Source organism: Tenebrio molitor, unplaced genomic scaffold (genome assembly GCF_963966145.1).
Source record: "Tenebrio molitor unplaced genomic scaffold, icTenMoli1.1 SCAFFOLD_594, whole genome shotgun sequence".
Classification (NCBI taxonomy): Eukaryota; Metazoa; Arthropoda; class Insecta; order Coleoptera; family Tenebrionidae; genus Tenebrio; species Tenebrio molitor.
The window spans coordinates 1-23,259 of NW_027184178.1; the positions used below are offsets into that span (position 1 = coordinate 1).

Below are 23,259 nucleotides of genomic sequence, written 5' to 3' on the forward strand. Positions count from 1 at the left end.
TGGCCTGAAGAGACGATCCTCCGCGTTCCTTGAGTCCCTTGATGGCGTTGTTTACCATCTCGGATGTCGGAGGATGGGACGGTTTCGCCCTGGGATTTTTCGCTTTTTTCTCTTTCTTCGCGTGGGATTGAGGGGTGGCAGCGGAACCGGTGGTGACCGATGATGCTGTTTGATTTTCGACGTCGGCCATCTTTCACGTTAAAACGTTAAAAGTTAATAATAATTATTGAAAAAACACTTGCTCACACACGTACACTTCGAGCACCTCGTGAACGAGAATTGAACAAAAAAATTTTCTAAGTCTTTATAAAATAGTCGCCACTGCGGACGGAAGACTGAACGCGCACCGCGTCCGCCGTCGAAGAAATTGCAGGCCTCGGAATCGTTGCCCGCGTGATGGCATCGTCCTCTTTCCTCGATCACCATCGCCACCGTGTGATCAAGCTGGCCGAACTCGGTTTCCGAAGTTTCCCTGGAGATAGCGAAGTTCGTCTCGGAACGTCGGTGGGTTTCGAATCAGGTACACGCCCCTCCAACCACCAGCCCTAAATCCGGGTCGTCACGGTTTCGATTCGGGACCGACGGTTTACGTCGGCGGTGCGGGGTAGACGCGTCGATTCCGGGAATCCATATTTCGTTCGCCGAAATATTGGTCCATCTCTTCCCGGAATACCGCGCCACCTTCTCGATTTTACGACATCTTCGCGTCGCCAAACGCTTCCGAAACGGTCGAAGCACAGAAAGGACCTGGTGTTCGAACCGAGGCAATTCCGACAACAGGATGCCGCGAACCGCCTCTCCGACGTTCAGGTCGATCGTTTTCGGCGGAAGTTGAAACGGGACGAGTCGACGACGGGTCCCGTTGCCGTCCGGACCCTTCGGGACGGCCGAAAGTCCGTCGAGAGGATCATCCGAAAGGAGACGGTCTTCATCGTCCGACCGATGCCGCACCTACGAGTTTTCCGATATTTTCTTCGACGGATCTTCAGGTTTTCTTCCTTTCTTCCGTCTTTCTCTCTTCGTAATTTCGTGTCCGACCTGCGTCGTCCGAAGTCGGGGTGAAGATCGAAGAAAAAACGCCAAAAATAACAACTCGTCAGCCACGCACACCGCGTTCGAATGTCTAACGGTCCAACTTGGATTTTCGAAGATCGCCGAATCCGAGGGACGATAAATAATAATAATAATAATAATAATGGTAATAAATAATAATGTTAATAATAATAATAATGATATGATGATTATAACGATAATTATTATAGATAGGTAAATAGAAACACAGGTCTCCTCTCGAAAATCGGAACTTCCTGATATTACTTACATATTTCGGTCGATCCAAATGTGGGAATCTCGTCGTCGTCGGAGCAAGCAGCGCGGTGGGTGGGGTGAAATTCTGGATTTTCCACCGCCGCCGGCGGTCGAAAAATGTGCGACGCGGGAGATCGCCAGTCCGTCTAGTAGTCTCTCTTGTCGTTAGAGCGTGACGTGGTGGTTGTTGTGGGATTTCCCGTTAGTTCGGTCCGACGTCGGTCGTCAGAGGGTAAGTGCATACGGAAACGAAACGCATCGCGTTTTGATGTTCATATTCGTGCATCGGAATGTTAAAAGCAATATATTTTACACCAACGATCACACCTAAACACCACGGCAACGGCCATACCACGTTGAAAAGCACCGGTTCTCGTCCGATCACCGAAGTTAAGCAACGTCGGGCGCGGTCAGTACTTGGATGGGTGACCGCTTGGGAACACCGCGTGCCGTTGCCCCCCAACACTTTTTGTTTTTTTTTGAAATCCATAGCAACCACCGAACCGATTTGTTTTTCGTGCAGGTATTCGGAAACATGCACAGACCCGTATCATGTAGATTCATAGCTTTAAGTACTAGATAATTAAGAAAACAATTTTTTTTGTCGATTAATTGTAAACAATTGCAGAATAAAAACTCGTCAAACGGTAAAGGTTGTCGTTCGATCACCGAAGGTAAGCCACGCGGGCAGCGGTCAGCACTTGGACGGGTGACCGGTTCATTATATTCCTTCCGTGAGTTTAACAAAGATAACATATGCAAATGTCGTAAGTGCGACGAGGAAGACGGCGATCTTTTAATGTAAAAAAAATATATATTAGGTTACGCGTACATGCCACTTTGACTGCTGCTTTATTTTTTTGGTTTTTAAATAATTAGAGATCTGAATTCAACATATCAGTTCTATGTTATAATGGACAGACAATGTTGTATTCTTGGCCCCTAACACGTTAAGACCAACATAAAAACTAGAATAACTTACCATTCGTTAAACGTTAAACAATTTCGAACCACGTTTTTTTGAGCTCGAACAAACTCATAACACAACACTCATTTATTAGTCACTGGACCATTGTAAAACGAGAAGAGAGAAAAACCATGCGAAACTATTTTTAAAACGAAGAGAATAAAGGTTTTAAATGGTAGGGCTGTATGACAGACTTGTCAATTATCGTGGGGGGTACGGCTGAGATTTATGACGAAATCGAGTGGCGCCGGCGGTCGGTCACTTTCACGAAAGAGGTCTAAACACGGGTCGTTTACGATACCCTCTGGTTACTAGAAAAGTTCTAGACAGATGTTTGTCGGCTTTTCGAGGTATTTATTTGTGAGTCCAAAGACTCAATGGAGTAATATCGGACTGAAATTCCAAGATTTTGCTGTGTAATCCAAAAAACTATGTTCCTCGTAACATTTAACGATGTGTTAATTCAACTATTATTTTAATTTTTCGTATACGTATTTATACTAAAAAGTACAGCGCTTCCAACAGTGAATTGTGAATTGAAAATGTTTCAAAGAAAGATCGATAGTTTTGAAAAAAATTACATATTAATAAATTTAGATAGATTTAGAAGTATACATTGCACTTACTTTTCAAAATTATTGTACTTCTGATTTGGTTGAAATAACATAATATGTAGCAGTCATAGTTGCGATTGTAGAAAAAATCTTGTGTACATTGCAGTCGCGGCTGGTGTTGGGTAAAACCTTTATTTTTTAGGGGGTCATTACCCAAATGACCTCATGGACCAGCCGTTCCTGTTAGGTTTTATATATCAAATTGATTCGTCTGTCTTTTTCATCATGCCTTCGAAAAGCGAGCTCCTGTTTCGCCAAAGTAACTGTGACGTCAATTAAATACGATAATAAAATTCGGTTTTTCCCATCTTCTTTTCGTATCCCACCTCCACCCGGCGGCAGTAGTGCAGTGCTTATCAACATAATTACCGGCGTCTCGCCTCCACATTTTGACTTTTTTGTGTTTTATGTGTTCTCTAAGTCCAAAATTTTTAAATTTTTAAAAAGAGATTGCGGTACTATTCCTGTTGCTGAAATTATAATAATATATTTATTAATTTTTGTATTATATGTCTGTGTTATATTGTGTGAATTTGGAACAGCTATATCTAAAAGATATGCTTGCTTTTGTTGTTTATTTAAAATAATAATGTCTGGTCTGTTATGCTGAATGTGAATGTCAGTTAAAACTGTGCGATCAAAATATAATTTGTAATTGTCATTTTCTAAACAACTTTCTGGTTTATAAATGTAATGTGGTTGTGTATCCTTTAATAAATTGAATTTAACTGCTAAATTCATGTGTATAATTTTTGCGAATATATCATGACGTTTTTTATATTCGCTGTGAGCCAAAACGGTGCAAGATCTTGTATTGCAAATATAAAACCCTCAGCTCTTTAAAATATCTCCCATGTAAAGACTTTTGTTTTATATTTGCTATAGTGTCATATCACGAGCTCTATTGAGAAAATAATTTTTTAGTGAAGCAATTTGATTGTGTTGTAGAATTTCTAGATTTGAAAAACCCCTACCACCATTTTCGCGTGGTAAATTAAATCTTTCAACAGCAGATTTGGGGTGATGTTTACAAAATTTTGTAAAGAGAACTCTAGTTTGAATATTTATATTCTTTAAATTAGTTTTGGACCATTTTATAACACCAAAAGAATAGATTTAATTTAATTGAATGTTGAATATGATTTGATTGATTAATACCTAAATATTTATAAAATTCTCCTTTATTTAAATTTTTAATGATTTCTCCTTCTTTAGTTATATATTCTAAATTTTCGTAATGACCACGACATATTGATTGATTTTCAGTTATTGTTAAGTTTTATGTCATCCATATAAAGAAGGTGATTTAATTTAATATTAATTTTATAAATTTTAAGAATTTTAATTAACCATGAATGTGGTACTGAATCATAGGCTTTTTTGTAGTCTATGAATTGTTGTTGCATTATTTTCCAAACGTTTGAGACTTAAAATATTCGTCAAATGTTCTTCTTTTTTTAAATCAGAATACCCCTGACAAATCCGAACATTTTGTTTTGCGGTAGATAAAAATAAACATGGGCCAAGACAGAATATTAATATTCGGTGTGGAATTTTCCTGCGTTCTTGTTCATTTCTATCGAAGTGCTCACGAAAAGTTGTGAATATCAACACTTTGTAATTGTCGTAGTGAAAAATAAAAAAGATAGCTATGGGGCACAACTTATTTCGCACTTCATTAGAAAAGTAACAGTATTAAAATAAAAAAAATATTTTTCTAAATTTCGAACGTTAGGTCTATCCTGACCAGCCGCCAATTAGTGGTATTATTTTATTTTTTGCTGTTTTCCACAATAGTTATTTTTATATTAAATATAAACAATATTTTTTCTATCATTGATTCAAAAAATTGAAATTAAAAATTCAAATTTTTGAAGGAACTCTGAAGTTTCAATGCAGTGACCATGTTGCTAGGTAACTAATAAAAAACAGTGCGTGAAATGAAAAACAGAAATAGTCGTATGCGTTTTGTATGGTTTCTATGGTTTCGATCTTACTAACAATGCAATGAAAATGACCCACTTCAGGCACAGATAACTATGCGTGAATTTCAATTTTTTGAATCAATTATATAAAAACAAAATTGATTTGGCGGCCGCTACACAAAAGTGGTGGGAGGCGAGAACCTGTTTCCGCCGGTCTCCGTTTATGACACAGCTGACGGAAATCTTGTTCTTTTTTTTTCGTTTATTGTTAATTTTAAAATTAATAAATTTTCCCTGGATACGTATTCGACTTATCCGGTACGAGTTATTTTTAAATTAACTTAATGGCCCGTTGCTCTTGTTCTTTTTATCGTTTTATCGTTAGCAATAGTACAATACTCACGCATTTTTAATCTAAAATTAACAAAACTTGAATGGATCGGGATTATCACACTTCTGAATTGAAGTTTTCATTCGTTTAAAATATAATTGATAGTAATACGTAATGCGGATTGCCTAAACGTTGCTTCCATCACGTCAACATCACACATTCACGTTCGCCCGTAGAAATGGCGTGATGCACACGAAATCGATCCAAAAAGGCTCATAATATTTGTGTCACGCGAATCTACGTCGAAAACTAGAAAAAAAAAAAATTCAATTCGAATTTCAATAATCGAAACGATGCGTCGTCGATACTAAACGTAGGTAGTAACTAAAGTGTGATCGGGTGCGATAAAAGTGTCCGTCAATAATCATCATCCGACAATCATTTAATAGACGAACGCTAATTTTTGGCACTCACTCGGACGACAGAACCAGTCCAGACGGAAACCGGGGCGCGGGGTGGGTGGGTGGTTGTATGTCCGTGAATCTGTCCGGCGCGCGTCAACATTTCAGTTATCGTCGCGAGAGTTAAAACGAAAGGTGGTTAGTGTGAAAGTGACGTTTTTTCGTGGAGACACGTTACGAAGGGTGAGTACCTAATATAATATAAAACCAACCGAAAACCCACAATAGTGCCCCGGTTTATTATCGTGAATAGGTGTTTGGTAAATATTTTCTGTATTCCAACTAGCAAGTCTTTTATCAAAAAACTCCGGCAACATGGCTATTGTGGTATTATTGATACCACCTAACTGAAGAATGATTAAAAAGATTATAAAGTTAATAACTAAGTCGACGATTTTATCGGGAAATTGAACGGAGAAACAAAAATAGCTCTTAGCGACAGTTGCCTGAAGTCGCAAATAACGGCGATTGACGAAATCACGTTTTTTTTATTTTAATTCCAATGAACAATACACAGGGTCACAATTATCTGTTATGTATTCTATAATGTTTTGCAAAGTAAATAATGTGAGTTGTCATGCGTAATATTAATTAGCTAAGTAATTTTTGCAAGTATTTTATGTCAGATATGCAATGTATAATAACGTAATGTTGCAAAGTATTTTAATTTTTATGCTAGGTAGAGATAATAAAATAGAAAATGATTTAGGAACATAAAAAATCTCATTAAAACAGGAACAATTGAAATTAAAATAAACATAACATTCTGTACTAAAGTACAGTTTTGTTCACTCCTTTTTTCAAAGTCTTCTGTCCTCTCATTTGCACATACTGCTATTCCAAAACAGTGAAATTGTCTGTTTCAGGGAATCCTTAACGTTCCTTGCTAATGTCAACAACGTTTTCGATGAAACAAAGAGTCGGAAAAATGTCGGCTCATTGTATTCAATAACATACGCGACTACAAAACCATCTGTATCATTTGTAGGAATCGCGGTTTTTTCGATGAGAATTCGTTCTAATTTTTTCTTTCTTAAAAAAGCTAAGTAATTTTAATTTCACTAAAGATGAACATTTAGGCTATATGCTGGGTAATGCAAATCCATCAACCATCAACTAGGTTGTTCAGCAGATGTACGATTGTTTATTTGATTTCTTCTTCCGAAGAGTTGTATTCTGGCAAAATAGAAATTTATTCATAACATAACCTCAATCAACTAAATTATTTCGAATACAATAACCACATAACTACAAGTTGGATAGGCATGGGTGCAAAATACCGATAATGCATGAAACCTAAAGGGCCTACTGTTCATCCAATATATTTACATAGCTTAAATAGCATGTTTATTTTTTATAGAAAAATTTTGCATTTCTCGCTTTCTTAAACTGTATGTAACATTTTTCATATTTTTTCGCTGTCATAATGACATAATAAAAGTTAATTAAAAATCGCTGTTTCACGTCTTTTTCTTTTTTGTTCGAGAGTTTTTGTGGTTCTGAAAAGAACCGTTTATAAATGTGTCGAAAACGAAAAACATCTATTTCGAACTGGTGTACTTGGTGACGGCTTTGGTACCTTCGGAGACGGCGTGCTTGGCCAACTCACCGGGCAACAACAGACGCACGGCAGTTTGAATTTCTCTGCTGGTGATCGTCGAACGTTTGTTGTAGTGTGCCAGACGGGAAGCTTCAGCGGCGATACGTTCGAAGATGTCGTTCACGAAACTGTTCATTATGCTCATAGCCTTACTAGAGATACCGGTGTCGGGATGGACTTGTTTCAACACCTTGTAGATGTAGATGGCATAGCTCTCCTTCCTCCTGCGCTTCTTTTTTTTGTCGCTCTTGGAAATGTTCTTCTGAGCTTTCCCGGCCTTCTTGGCTGCCTTACCACTTGTCTTCGGCGGCATTTTTCAATTCAATTCGATTCAACAAACTCGCGAACTGCTCTGACTCGTGTGCGTGCGTTAACTTTGCACCACCACCTTTCTGATAGGTAGTGTGTTCACCAGAACCCCACCTGAAAACGGGCTCCCACCAATCGTCACGTCCTATTCTCCTATCACGGAGGCTATAAATTCGAAGCACAGCTACCAGCTTTTACAATCGACGAGTCCAGTCCGTCAGTTTTATTACTTCTCGTGGTGTCTAACGAACGAACTTAAAATGTCAGGTCGCGGTAAAGGAGGTAAAGTGAAGGGAAAAGCGAAATCCCGTTCGAGCCGTGCCGGTCTCCAGTTTCCGGTGGGTAGGATACATCGTCTTCTCAGAAAAGGAAATTACGCGGAACGCGTCGGTGCAGGAGCTCCCGTCTATTTGGCCGCCGTCATGGAGTACTTAGCCGCCGAAGTTCTAGAATTGGCAGGAAACGCTGCCCGTGACAACAAGAAGACACGTATTATACCGCGTCATCTGCAGCTGGCCATCAGAAACGACGAGGAATTGAACAAACTCCTGTCCGGAGTTACGATCGCCCAAGGCGGTGTCTTACCCAACATTCAGGCCGTACTTTTACCCAAAAAAACCGAGAAGAAACCTTAAACGAACGATCGATCCATCTCCGTGGCGAAAACTCAAAATATCGGCCCTTCTCAGGGCCACTATAGCTTTTTTTTTTCGTAAAATGACCGATGCATCTTTTCTTTTTGTATTATTATCATTGCGGTCGTCAATTTGGCTGTATGAAGAAAGATTTACGACTGCAATGCCAAAAGGAAAGCAAGGGGTGTTTACGATCTTGGTACATTTATCAGGTAGTCCGTTGTTTCTCGAAAGAACATCATGTTTCTTTTTTTTCCTCTTATTTTTATTTTGTGGTTCTGAAAAGAACCGATTTTGTATTTCGTATTTTATTCTGGTTTTCTCGAACGGTGAAGAGCGCCAGGAAATTAACCTCCGAAACCGTAGAGGGTGCGTCCTTGACGTTTCAAAGCGTAGACGACGTCCATCGCTGTCACGGTTTTACGTTTGGCGTGTTCCGTGTAGGTGACGGCATCTCGGATGACATTTTCCAAGAACACTTTCAGGACTCCGCGAGTTTCTTCGTAGATCAAACCGGAAATACGTTTCACGCCGCCACGACGAGCCAATCTTCTGATAGCGGGTTTCGTGATGCCCTGGATGTTGTCACGCAGGACTTTGCGATGACGCTTCGCTCCTCCTTTTCCCAATCCTTTGCCTCCTTTACCGCGACCGGTCATCTTTTCAGATTATTTCAACTGACACAAAATACCTGCACACCTCGTCCCTAGGAAGTCAACTACCGCAAAATTTCAACTAACGGAGCCTTATATAGATTCAACGGTTCACCATCGACCAATCGACGAAGTCAGCCGTTGACTTTGTTCACGTATAAAAGTACAATTTAATATGGCGGAATTTTTAGTACCCGTTTACCTTTCGACGCGTGCACGTCTAACGATCGTCAGTTTTGTTTTTCATTCGTTTCATTCGAAATGGCCAGGACCAAGCAGACCGCACGCAAGTCCACCGGAGGAAAAGCCCCCAGGAAACAACTGGCTACCAAAGCGGCCAGGAAAAGCGCTCCCGCCACTGGCGGCGTCAAGAAGCCCCACCGTTACAGACCTGGTACCGTGGCTCTGCGTGAGATCCGTCGTTACCAGAAAAGTACCGAGTTGCTCATCCGCAAGCTTCCCTTTCAACGTTTGGTGAGGGAGATCGCTCAGGATTTCAAAACCGATTTGCGCTTCCAAAGCTCCGCCGTGATGGCCCTCCAGGAAGCGAGCGAAGCTTACTTGGTCGGTCTGTTCGAGGACACGAATTTGTGCGCCATCCACGCCAAACGTGTAACCATCATGCCAAAGGACATCCAACTTGCCAGACGTATTCGGGGTGAACGCGCTTAAATTTTTCCACATCGTGTTTCGGAAGAACAACAACATCCCGAGAAAAACGAAACACGAATTTTATAACAAAAAAATCGGTTCTTTTCAGAACCTCAAACCTTACAGGCAAAAAAAAAAAAATATATCGCCCTTCAACCGGAAATGAATAAAATAAAAATGTCAATAATCGGTCGGTCCTCTCGATTCGGGTTGGGTTGCGGTCGTTCGTAAAATTTTATTGCATCCTGTCATCACCTACCTGCCAGCTGATGCTATCTATTTTATTTGGTTTCGCCGTAAGGATAGTTTTATTTCTTTTTTTCGTCGTAGATTATCGTGTGGCCCTGAAAAGGGCCATTTGTGCGTGCCCCGTTGCCGGTAGTACGATGATGACGTCGGAACGAGGCACAGCCGAACGAACATGAGTCGAGTATCCATCCACGTTTCTCACTTTTTCCTCTTCGGCGAAGCGGCCTTTTTCACCTTGACAGGAATGGCTTTGGCTGTCTTGGGTTTGGGTGCTTTGGGTTTTTTAGTCGGACCAGCCTTGTTAGATTTCTTCGCTTTGGAAGGCGATCGGGGTTTCGGGGCGGCTCTAGTTTTCTTTTCTGCCGAGGAGGCGGCCGATTTCTTGGCTTTCGCTGCGGCGGCGGAGGCAGCGACGGCGCTCTTCTTTTCGGCAGCAGTCTTCTTCGCTTTGGGGGAGGCTTGTTTTTTGGCTGTCTTCGAGGAAGCCTTGTCGGAAGTCGTCGCGACGGCGGTACGTTTGGCGGATGATTTTTTCGTCTTGGATGCGGCGGACGAAGCGGGTTTCCTCTTGTCGGAGGCGGAGGCGACTTTGGCACCACCGGAGGTGGACGAGGCGAGCTTGAACGAACCCGACGCGCCCTTACCTTTCGTCTGAACCAGAGATCCCGACGCCACGGCGCCTTTCAGATATTTCTTGATGAAAGGGGCGACCTTTTCGGCGTCGACTTTGTAATTTGCGGCGACGAACTTCTTGATGGCCTGAAGAGACGATCCTCCGCGTTCCTTGAGTCCCTTGATGGCGTTGTTTACCATCTCGGATGTCGGAGGATGGGACGGTTTCGCCCTGGGATTTTTCGCTTTTTTCTCTTTCTTCGCGTGGGATTGAGGGGTGGCAGCGGAACCGGTGGTGACCGATGATGCTGTTTGATTTTCGACGTCGGCCATCTTTCACGTTAAAACGTTAAAAGTTAATAATAATTATTGAAAAAACACTTGCTCACACACGTACACTTCGAGCACCTCGTGAACGAGAATTGAACAAAAAAATTTTCTAAGTCTTTATAAAATAGTCGCCACTGCGGACGGAAGACTGAACGCGCACCGCGTCCGCCGTCGAAGAAATTGCAGGCCTCGGAATCGTTGCCCGCGTGATGGCATCGTCCTCTTTCCTCGATCACCATCGCCACCGTGTGATCAAGCTGGCCGAACTCGGTTTCCGAAGTTTCCCTGGAGATAGCGAAGTTCGTCTCGGAACGTCGGTGGGTTTCGAATCAGGTACACGCCCCTCCAACCACCAGCCCTAAATCCGGGTCGTCACGGTTTCGATTCGGGACCGACGGTTTACGTCGGCGGTGCGGGGTAGACGCGTCGATTCCGGGAATCCATATTTCGTTCGCCGAAATATTGGTCCATCTCTTCCCGGAATACCGCGCCACCTTCTCGATTTTACGACATCTTCGCGTCGCCAAACGCTTCCGAAACGGTCGAAGCACAGAAAGGACCTGGTGTTCGAACCGAGGCAATTCCGACAACAGGATGCCGCGAACCGCCTCTCCGACGTTCAGGTCGATCGTTTTCGGCGGAAGTTGAAACGGGACGAGTCGACGACGGGTCCCGTTGCCGTCCGGACCCTTCGGGACGGCCGAAAGTCCGTCGAGAGGATCATCCGAAAGGAGACGGTCTTCATCGTCCGACCGATGCCGCACCTACGAGTTTTCCGATATTTTCTTCGACGGATCTTCAGGTTTTCTTCCTTTCTTCCGTCTTTCTCTCTTCGTAATTTCGTGTCCGACCTGCGTCGTCCGAAGTCGGGGTGAAGATCGAAGAAAAAACGCCAAAAATAACAACTCGTCAGCCACGCACACACCGCGTTCGAATGTCTAACGGTCCAACTTGGATTTTCGAAGATCGCCGAATCCGAGGGACGATAAATAATAATAATAATAATAATAATGGTAATAAATAATAATGTTAATAATAATAATAATGATATGATGATTATAACGATAATTATTATAGATAGGTAAATAGAAACACAGGTCTCCTCTCGAAAATCGGAACTTCCTGATATTACTTACATATTTCGGTCGATCCAAATGTGGGAATCTCGTCGTCGTCGGAGCAAGCAGCGCGGTAGGTGGGGTGAAATTCTGGATTTTCCACCGCCGCCGGCGGTCGAAAAATGTGCGACGCGGGAGATCGCCAGTCCGTCTAGTAGTCTCTCTTGTCGTTAGAGCGTGACGTGGTGGTTGTTGTGGGATTTCCCGTTAGTTCGGTCCGACGTCGGTCGTCAGAGGGTAAGTGCATACGGAAACGAAACGCATCGCGTTTTGATGTTCATATTCGTGCATCGGAATGTTAAAAGCAATATATTTTACACCAACGATCACACCTAAACACCACGGCAACGGCCATACCACGTTGAAAAGCACCGGTTCTCGTCCGATCACCGAAGTTAAGCAACGTCGGGCGCGGTCAGTACTTGGATGGGTGACCGCTTGGGAACACCGCGTGCCGTTGCCCCCCAACACTTTTTGTTTTTTTTTGAAATCCATAGCAACCACCGAACCGATTTGTTTTTCGTGCAGGTATTCGGAAACATGCACAGACCCGTATAATGTAGATTCATAGCTTTAAGTACTAGATAATTAAGAAAACAATTTTTTTTGTCGATTAATTGTAAACAATTGCAGAATAAAAACTCGTCAAACGGTAAAGGTTGTCGTTCGATCACCGAAGGTAAGCCACGCGGGCAGCGGTCAGCACTTGGACGGGTGACCGGTTCATTATATTCCTTCCGTGAGTTTAACAAAGATAACATATGCAAATGTCGTAAGTGCGACGAGGAAGACGGCGATCTTTTAATGTAAAAAAAATATATATTAGGTTACGCGTACATGCCACTTTGACTGCTGCTTTATTTTTTTGGTTTTTAAATAATTAGAGATCTGAATTCAACATATCAGTTCTATGTTATAATGGACAGACAATGTTGTATTCTTGGCCCCTAACACGTTAAGACCAACATAAAAACTAGAATAACTTACCATTCGTTAAACGTTAAACAATTTCGAACCACGTTTTTTTGAGCTCGAACAAACTCATAACACAACACTCATTTATTAGTCACTGGACCATTGTAAAACGAGAAGAGAGAAAAACCATGCGAAACTATTTTTAAAACGAAGAGAATAAAGGTTTTAAATGGTAGGGCTGTATGACAGACTTGTCAATTATCGTGGGGGGTACGGCTGAGATTTATGACGAAATCGAGCGGCGCCGGCGGTCGGTCACTTTCACGAAAGAGGTCTAAACACGGGTCGTTTACGATACCCTCTGGTTACTAGAAAAGTTCTAGACAGATGTTTGTCGGCTTTTCGAGGTATTTATTTGTGAGTCCAAAGACTCAATGGAGTAATATCGGACTGAAATTCCAAGATTTTGCTGTGTAATCCAAAAAACTATGTTCCTCGTAACATTTAACGATGTGTTAATTCAACTATTATTTTAATTTTTCGTATACGTATTTATACTAAAAAGTACAGCGCTTCCAACAGTGAATTGTGAATTGAAAATGTTTCAAAGAAAGATCGATAGTTTTGAAAAAAATTACATATTAATAAATTTAGATAGATTTAGAAGTATACATTGCACTTACTTTTCAAAATTATTGTACTTCTGATTTGGTTGAAATAACATAATATGTAGCAGTCATAGTCTTGTGTACATTGCAGTCGCGGCTGGTGTTGGGTAAAACCTTTATTTTTTAGGGGGTCATTACCCAAATGACCTCATGGACCAGCCGTTCCTGTTAGGTTTTATATATCAAATTGATTCGTCTGTCTTTTTCATCATGCCTTCGAAAAGCGAGCTCCTGTTTCGCCAAAGTAACTGTGACGTCAATTAAATACGATAATAAAATTCGGTTTTTCCGAACTTATTGTGAGTGAGAGCAGTGAGAGCATCTTCTTTTCGTATCCCACCTCCACCCGGCGGCAGTAGTGCAGTGCTTATCAACATAATTACCGGCGTCTCGCCTCCACATTTTGACTTTTTTGTGTTTTATGTGTTCTCTAAGTCCAAAATTTTTAAATTTTTAAAAAGAGATTGCGGTACTATTCCTGTTGCTGAAATTATAATAATATATTTATTAATTTTTGTATTATATGTCTGTGTTATATTGTGTGAATTTGGAACAGCTATATCTAAAAGATATGCTTGCTTTTGTTGTTTATTTAAAATAATAATGTCTGGTCTGTTATGCTGAATGTGAATGTCAGTTAAAACTGTGCGATCAAAATATAATTTGTAATTGTCATTTTCTAAACAACTTTCTGGTTTATAAATGTAATGTGGTTGTGTATCCTTTAATAAATTGAATTTAACTGCTAAATTCATGTGTATAATTTTTGCGAATATATCATGACGTTTTTTATATTCGCTGTGAGCCAAAACGGTGCAAGATCTTGTATTGCAAATATAAAACCCTCAGCTCTTTAAAATATCTCCCATGTAAAGACTTTTGTTTTATATTTGCTATAGTGTCATATCACGAGCTCTATTGAGAAAATAATTTTTTAGTGAAGCAATTTGATTGTGTTGTAGAATTTCTAGATTTGAAAAACCCCTACCACCATTTTCGCGTGGTAAATTAAATCTTTCAACAGCAGATTTGGGGTGATGTTTACAAAATTTTGTAAAGAGAACTCTAGTTTGAATATTTATATTCTTTAAATTAGTTTTGGACCATTTTATAACACCAAAAGAATAGATTTAATTTGATTTGATTGATTAATACCTAAATATTTATAAAATTCTCCTTTATTTAAATTTTTAATGATTTCTCCTTCTTTAGTTATATATTCTAAATTTTCGTAATGACCACGACATATTGATTGATTTTCAGTTATTGTTAAGTTTTATGTCATCCATATAAAGAAGGTGATTTAATTTAATATTAATTTTATAAATTTTAAGAATTTTAATTAACCATGAATGTGGTACTGAATCATAGGCTTTTTTGTAGTCTATGAATTGTTGTTGCATTATTTTCCAAACGTTTGAGACTTAAAATATTCGTCAAATGTTCTTCTTTTTTTAAATCAGAATACCCCTGACAAATCCGAACATTTTGTTTTGCGGTAGATAAAAGTAAACATGGGCCAAGACAGAATATTAATATTCGGTGTGGAATTTTCCTGCGTTCTTGTTCATTTCTATCGAAGTGCTCACGAAAAGTTGTGAATATCAACACTTTGTAATTGTCGTAGTGAAAAATAAAAAAGATAGCTATGGGGCACAACTTATTTCGCACTTCATTAGAAAAGTAACAGTATTAAAATAAAAAAAATATTTTTCTAAATTTCGAACGTTAGGTCTATCCTGACCAGCCGCCAATTAGTGGTATTATTTTATTTTTTGCTGTTTTCCACAATAGTTATTTTTATATTAAATCATTGATTCAAAAAATTGAAATTAAAAATTCAAATTTTTGAAGGAACTCTGAAGTTTCAATGCAGTGACCATGTTGCTAGGTAACTAATAAAAAACAGTGCGTGAAATGAAAAACAGAAATAGTCGTATGCGTTTTGTATGGTTTCTATGGTTTCGATCTTACTAACAATGCAATGAAAATGACCCACTTCAGGCACAGATAACTATGCGTGAATTTCAATTTTTTGAATCAATTATATAAAAACAAAATTGATTTGGCGGCCGCTACACAAAAGTGGTGGGAGGCGAGAACCTGTTTCCGCCGGTCAATTTTAAAATTAATAAATTTTCCCTGGATACGTATTCGACTTATCCGGTACGAGTTATTTTTAAATTAACTTAATGGCCCGTTGCTCTTGTTCTTTTTACATTGAATATGCGATGTTTTGGCATCGTTAGCAATAGTACAATACTCACGCATTTTTAATCTAAAATTAACAAAACTTGAATGGATCGGGATTATCACACTTCTGAATTGAAGTTTTCATTCGTTTAAAATATAATTGATAGTAATACGTAATGCGGATTGCCTAAACGTTGCTTCCATCACGTCAACATCACACATTCACGTTCGCCCGTAGAAATGGCGTGATGCACACGAAATCGATCCAAAAAGGCTCATAATATTTGTGTCACGCGAATCTACGTCGAAAACTAGAAAAAAAAAAAATTCAATTCGAATTTCAATAATCGAAACGATGCGTCGTCGATACTAAACGTAGGTAGTAACTAAAGTGTGATCGGGTGCGATAAAAGTGTCCGTCAATAATCATCATCCGACAATCATTTAATAGACGAACGCTAATTTTTGGCACTCACTCGGACGACAGAACCAGTCCAGACGGAAACCGGGGCGCGGGGTGGGTGGGTGGTTGTATGTCCGTGAATCTGTCCGGCGCGCGTCAACATTTCAGTTATCGTCGCGAGAGTTAAAACGAAAGGTGGTTAGTGTGAAAGTGACGTTTTTTCGTGGAGACACGTTACGAAGGGTGAGTACCTAATATAATATAAAACCAACCGAAAACCCACAATAGTGCCCCGGTTTATTATCGTGAATAGGTGTTTGGTAAATATTTTCTGTATTCCAACTAGCAAGTCTTTTATCAAAAAACTCCGGCAACATGGCTATTGTGGTATTGTTGATACCACCTAACTGAAGAACTTAGTTAATAACTAAGTCGACGATTTTATCGGGAAATTGAACGGAGAAACAAAAATAGCTCTTAGCGACAGTTGCCTGAAGTCGCAAATAACGGCGATTGACGAAATCACGTTTTTTTTATTTTAATTCCAATGAACAATACACAGGGTCACAATTATCTGTTATGTATTCTATAATGTTTTGCAAAGTAAATAATGTGAGTTGTCATGCGTAATATTAATTAGCTAAGTAATTTTTGCAAGTATTTTATGTCAGATATGCAATGTATAATAACGTAATGTTGCAAAGTATTTTAATTTTTATGCTAGGTAGAGATAATAACTCGACAATAACTCTTCTCTAATGAAAAAAAAAATAGAAAATGATTTAGGAACATAAAAAATCTCATTAAAACAGGAACAATTGAAATTAAAATAAACATAACATTCTGTACTAAAGTACAGTTTTGTTCACTCCTTTTTTCAAAGTCTTCTGTCCTCTCATTTGCACATACTGCTATTCCAAAACAGTGAAATTGTCTGTTTCAGGGAATCCTTAACGTTCCTTGCTAATGTCAACAACGTTTTCGATGAAACAAAGAGTCGGAAAAATGTCGGCTCATTGTATTCAATAACATACGCGACTACAAAACCATCTGTATCATTTGTAGGAATCGCGGTTTTTTCGATGAGAATTCGTTCTAATTTTTTCTTTCTTAAAAAAGCTAAGTAATTTTAATTTCACTAAAGATGAACATTTAGGCTATATGCTGGGTAATGCAAATCCATCAACCATCAACTAGGTTGTTCAGCAGATGTACGATTGTTTATTTGATTTCTTCTTCCGAAGAGTTGTATTCTGGCAAAATAGAAATTTATTCATAACATAACCTCAATCAACTAAATTATTTCGAATACAATAACCACATAACTACAAGTTGGATAGGCATGGGTGCAAAATACCGATAATGCATGAAACCTAATAATAATAATAATGACATAATAAAAGTTAATTAAAAATCGCTGTTTCACGTTCTTTTTCTTTTTTGTTCGAGAGTTTTTGTGGTTCTGAAAAGAACCGTTTATAAATGTGTCGAAAACGAAAAACATCTATTTCGAACTGGTGTACTTGGTGACGGCTTTGGTACCTTCGGAGACGGCGTGCTTGGCCAACTCACCGGGCAACAACAGACGCACGGCAGTTTGAATTTCTCTGCTGGTGATCGTCGAACGTTTGTTGTAGTGTGCCAGACGGGAAGCTTCAGCGGCGATACGTTCGAAGATGTCGTTCACGAAACTGTTCATTATGCTCATAGCCTTACTAGAGATACCGGTGTCGGGATGGACTTGTTTCAACACCTTGTAGATGTAGATGGCATAGCTCTCCTTCCTCCTGCGCTTCTTTTTTTTGTCGCTCTTGGAAATGTTCTTCTGAGCTTTCCCGGCCTTCTTGGCTGCCTTACCACTTGTCTTCGGCGGCATTTTTCAATTCAATTCGATTCAACAAACTCGCGAACTGCTCTGACTCGTGTGCGTGCGTTAACTTTGCACCACCACCTTTCTGATAGGTAGTGTGTTCACCAGAACCCCACCTGAAAACGGGCTCCCACCAATCGTCACGTCCTATTCTCCTATCACGGAGGCTATAAATTCGAAGCACAGCTACCAGCTTTTACAATCGACGAGTCCCGTCCGTCAGTTTTATTACTTCTCGTGGTGTCTAACGAACGAACTTAAAATGTCAGGTCGCGGTAAAGGAGGTAAAGTGAAGGGAAAAGCGAAATCCCGTTCGAGCCGTGCCGGTCTCCAGTTTCCGGTGGGTAGGATACATCGTCTTCTCAGAAAAGGAAATTACGCGGAACGCGTCGGTGCAGGAGCTCCCGTCTATTTGGCCGCCGTCATGGAGTACTTAGCCGCCGAAGTTCTAGAATTGGCAGGAAACGCTGCCCGTGACAACAAGAAGACACGTATTATACCGCGTCATCTGCAGCTGGCCATCAGAAACGACGAGGAATTGAACAAACTCCTGTCCGGAGTTACGATCGCCCAAGGCGGTGTCTTACCCAACATTCAGGCCGTACTTTTACCCAAAAAAACCGAGAAGAAACCTTAAACGAACGATCGATCCATCTCCGTGGCGAAAACTCAAAATATCGGCCCTTCTCAGGGCCACTATAGCTTTTTTTTTTCGTAAAATGACCGATGCATCTTTTCTTTTTGTATTATTATCATTTACGACTGCAATGCCAAAAGGAAAGCAAGGGGTGTTTACGATCTTGGTACATTTATCAGGTAGTCAGTTAGTAATAATTGTCCGTTGTTTCTCGAAAGAACATCATGTTTCTTTTTTTTCCTCTTATTTTTATTTTGTGGTTCTGAAAAGAACCGATTTTGTATTTCGTATTTTATTCTGGTTTTCTCGAACGGTGAAGAGCGCCAGGAAATTAACCTCCGAAACCGTAGAGGGTGCGTCCTTGACGTTTCAAAGCGTAGACGACGTCCATCGCTGTCACGGTTTTACGTTTGGCGTGTTCCGTGTAGGTGACGGCATCTCGGATGACATTTTCCAAGAACACTTTCAGGACTCCGCGAGTTTCTTCGTAGATCAAACCGGAAATACGTTTCACGCCGCCACGACGAGCCAATCTTCTGATAGCGGGTTTCGTGATGCCCTGGATGTTGTCACGCAGGACTTTGCGATGACGCTTCGCTCCTCCTTTTCCCAATCCTTTGCCTCCTTTACCGCGACCGGTCATCTTTTCAGATTATTTCAACTGACACAAAATACCTGCACACCTCTCCCTAGGAAGTCAACTACCGCAAAATTTCAACTAACGGAGCCTTATATAGATTCAACGGTTCACCATCGACCAATCGACGAAGTCAGCCGTTGACTTTGTTCACGTATAAAAGTACAATTTAATATGGCGGAATTTTTAGTACCCGTTTACCTTTCGACGCGTGCACGTCTAACGATCGTCAGAGTCGATTTTAATAATTGTCAGTTTTGTTTTTCATTCGTTTCATTCGAAATGGCCAGGACCAAGCAGACCGCACGCAAGTCCACCGGAGGAAAAGCCCCCAGGAAACAACTGGCTACCAAAGCGGCCAGGAAAAGCGCTCCCGCCACTGGCGGCGTCAAGAAGCCCCACCGTTACAGACCTGGTACCGTGGCTCTGCGTGAGATCCGTCGTTACCAGAAAAGTACCGAGTTGCTCATCCGCAAGCTTCCCTTTCAACGTTTGGTGAGGGAGATCGCTCAGGATTTCAAAACCGATTTGCGCTTCCAAAGCTCCGCCGTGATGGCCCTCCAGGAAGCGAGCGAAGCTTACTTGGTCGGTCTGTTCGAGGACACGAATTTGTGCGCCATCCACGCCAAACGTGTAACCATCATGCCAAAGGACATCCAACTTGCCAGACGTATTCGGGGTGAACGCGCTTAAATTTTTCCACATCGTGTTTCGGAAGAACAACACGAAACACGAATTTTATAACAAAAAAATCGGTTCTTTTCAGAACCTCAAACTTTACAGGCAAAAAAAAAAATATATCGCCCTTCAACCGGAAATGAATAAAATAAAAATGTCAATAATCGGTCGGTCCTCTCGATTCGGGTTGGGTTGCGGTCGTTCGTAAAATTTTATTGCATCCTGTCATCACCTACCTGCCAGCTGATGCTATCTATTTTATTTGGTTTCGCCGTAAGGATAGTTTTATTTCTTTTTTTCGTCGTAGATTATCGTGTGGCCCTGAAAAGGGCCATTTGTGCGTGCCCCGTTGCCGGTAGTACGATGATGACGTCGGAACGAGGCACAGCCGAACGAACATGAGTCGAGTATCCATCCACGTTTCTCACTTTTTCCTCTTCGGCGAAGCGGCCTTTTTCACCTTGACAGGAATGGCTTTGGCTGTCTTGGGTTTGGGTGCTTTGGGTTTTTTAGTCGGACCAGCCTTGTTAGATTTCTTCGCTTTGGAAGGCGATCGGGGTTTCGGGGCGGCTCTAGTTTTCTTTTCTGCCGAGGAGGCGGCCGATTTCTTGGCTTTCGCTGCGGCGGCGGAGGCAGCGACGGCGCTCTTCTTTTCGGCAGCAGTCTTCTTCGCTTTGGGGGAGGCTTGTTTTTTGGCTGTCTTCGAGGAAGCCTTGTCGGAAGTCGTCGCGACGGCGGTACGTTTGGCGGATGATTTTTTCGTCTTGGATGCGGCGGACGAAGCGGGTTTCCTCTTGTCGGAGGCGGAGGCGACTTTGGCACCACCGGAGGTGGACGAGGCGAGCTTGAACGAACCCGACGCGCCCTTACCTTTCGTCTGAACCAGAGATCCCGACGCCACGGCGCCTTTCAGATATTTCTTGATGAAAGGGGCGACCTTTTCGGCGTCGACTTTGTAATTTGCGGCGACGAACTTCTTGATGGCCTGAAGAGACGATCCTCCGCGTTCCTTGAGTCCCTTGATGGCGTTGTTTACCATCTCGGATGTCGGAGGATGGGACGGTTTCGCCCTGGGATTTTTCGCTTTTTTCTCTTTCTTCGCGTGGGATTGAGGGGTGGCAGCGGAACCGGTGGTGACCGATGATGCTGTTTGATTTTCGACGTCGGCCATCTTTCACGTTAAAACGTTAAAAGTTAATAATAATTATTGAAAAAACACTTGCTCACACACGTACACTTCGAGCACCTCGTGAACGAGAATTGAACAAAAAAATTTTCTAAGTCTTTATAAAATAGTCGCCACTGCGGACGGAAGACTGAACGCGCACCGCGTCCGCCGTCGAAGAAATTGCAGGCCTCGGAATCGTTGCCCGCGTGATGGCATCGTCCTCTTTCCTCGATCACCATCGCCACCGTGTGATCAAGCTGGCCGAACTCGGTTTCCGAAGTTTCCCTGGAGATAGCGAAGTTCGTCTCGGAACGTCGGTGGGTTTCGAATCAGGTACACGCCCCTCCAACCACCAGCCCTAAATCCGGGTCGTCACGGTTTCGATTCGGGACCGACGGTTTACGTCGGCGGTGCGGGGTAGACGCGTCGATTCCGGGAATCCATATTTCGTTCGCCGAAATATTGGTCCATCTCTTCCCGGAATACCGCGCCACCTTCTCGATTTTACGACATCTTCGCGTCGCCAAACGCTTCCGAAACGGTCGAAGCACAGAAAGGACCTGGTGTTCGAACCGAGGCAATTCCGACAACAGGATGCCGCGAACCGCCTCTCCGACGTTCAGGTCGATCGTTTTCGGCGGAAGTTGAAACGGGACGAGTCGACGACGGGTCCCGTTGCCGTCCGGACCCTTCGGGACGGCCGAAAGTCCGTCGAGAGGATCATCCGAAAGGAGACGGTCTTCATCGTCCGACCGATGCCGCACCTACGAGTTTTCCGATATTTTCTTCGACGGATCTTCAGGTTTTCTTCCTTTCTTCCGTCTTTCTCTCTTCGTAATTTCGTGTCCGACCTGCGTCGTCCGAAGTCGGGGTGAAGATCGAAGAAAAAACGCCAAAAATAACAACTCGTCAGCCACGCACACCGCGTTCGAATGTCTAACGGTCCAACTTGGATTTTCGAAGATCGCCGAATCCGAGGGACGATAAATAATAATAATAATAATAATAATGGTAATAAATAATAATGTTAATAATAATAATAATGATATGATGATTATAACGATAATTATTATAGATAGGTAAATAGAAACACAGGTCTCCTCTCGAAAATCGGAACTTCCTGATATTACTTACATATTTCGGTCGATCCAAATGTGGGAATCTCGTCGTCGTCGGAGCAAGCAGCGCGGTAGGTGGGGTGAAATTCTGGATTTTCCACCGCCGCCGGCGGTCGAAAAATGTGCGACGCGGGAGATCGCCAGTCCGTCTAGTAGTCTCTCTTGTCGTTAGAGCGTGACGTGGTGGTTGTTGTGGGATTTCCCGTTAGTTCGGTCCGACGTCGGTCGTCAGAGGGTAAGTGCATACGGAAACGAAACGCATCGCGTTTTGATGTTCATATTCGTGCATCGGAATGTTAAAAGCAATATATTTTACACCAACGATCACACCTAAACACCACGGCAACGGCCATACCACGTTGAAAAGCACCGGTTCTCGTCCGATCACCGAAGTTAAGCAACGTCGGGCGCGGTCAGTACTTGGATGGGTGACCGCTTGGGAACACCGCGTGCCGTTGCCCCCCAACACTTTTTGTTTTTTTTTGAAATCCATAGCAACCACCGAACCGATTTGTTTTTCGTGCAGGTATTCGGAAACATGCACAGACCCGTATAATGTAGATTCATAGCTTTAAGTACTAGATAATTAAGAAAACAATTTTTTTTGTCGATTAATTGTAAACAATTGCAGAATAAAAACTCGTCAAACGGTAAAGGTTGTCGTTCGATCACCGAAGGTAAGCCACGCGGGCAGCGGTCAGCACTTGGACGGGTGACCGGTTCATTATATTCCTTCCGTGAGTTTAACAAAGATAACATATGCAAATGTCGTAAGTGCGACGAGGAAGACGGCGATCTTTTAATGTAAAAAAAATATATATTAGGTTACGCGTACATGCCACTTTGACTGCTGCTTTATTTTTTTGGTTTTTAAATAATTAGAGATCTGAATTCAACATATCAGTTCTATGTTATAATGGACAGACAATGTTGTATTCTTGGCCCCTAACACGTTAAGACCAACATAAAAACTAGAATAACTTACCATTCGTTAAACGTTAAACAATTTCGAACCACGTTTTTTTGAGCTCGAACAAACTCATAACACAACACTCATTTATTAGTCACTGGACCATTGTAAAACGAGAAGAGAGAAAAACCATGCGAAACTATTTTTAAAACGAAGAGAATAAAGGTTTTAAATGGTAGGGCTGTATGACAGACTTGTCAATTATCGTGGGGGGTACGGCTGAGATTTATGACGAAATC

General features: G+C 41.6%; 3 non-coding genes across 3 annotated transcripts; all 3 read left to right on the top strand.

The window, feature by feature from the left end:
- The first annotated feature begins 1,646 nt into the window (after nt 1-1,646).
- LOC138140923 (5S ribosomal RNA) lies at nt 1,647-1,766 on the top strand. Its single transcript, XR_011162833.1, has one exon. It is a non-coding gene; the product is annotated as a 5S ribosomal RNA (ribosomal RNA).
- A 10,340-nt stretch (nt 1,767-12,106) lies between these two features.
- LOC138140924 (5S ribosomal RNA) lies at nt 12,107-12,226 on the top strand. Its single transcript, XR_011162834.1, has one exon. It is a non-coding gene; the product is annotated as a 5S ribosomal RNA (ribosomal RNA).
- Nucleotides 12,227-22,391: 10,165 nt separating this feature from the next.
- Nucleotides 22,392-22,511, top strand: LOC138140925 (5S ribosomal RNA). The gene has a single exon (XR_011162835.1). It is a non-coding gene; the product is annotated as a 5S ribosomal RNA (ribosomal RNA).
- The last annotated feature ends 748 nt before the right edge of the window (nt 22,512-23,259 follow it).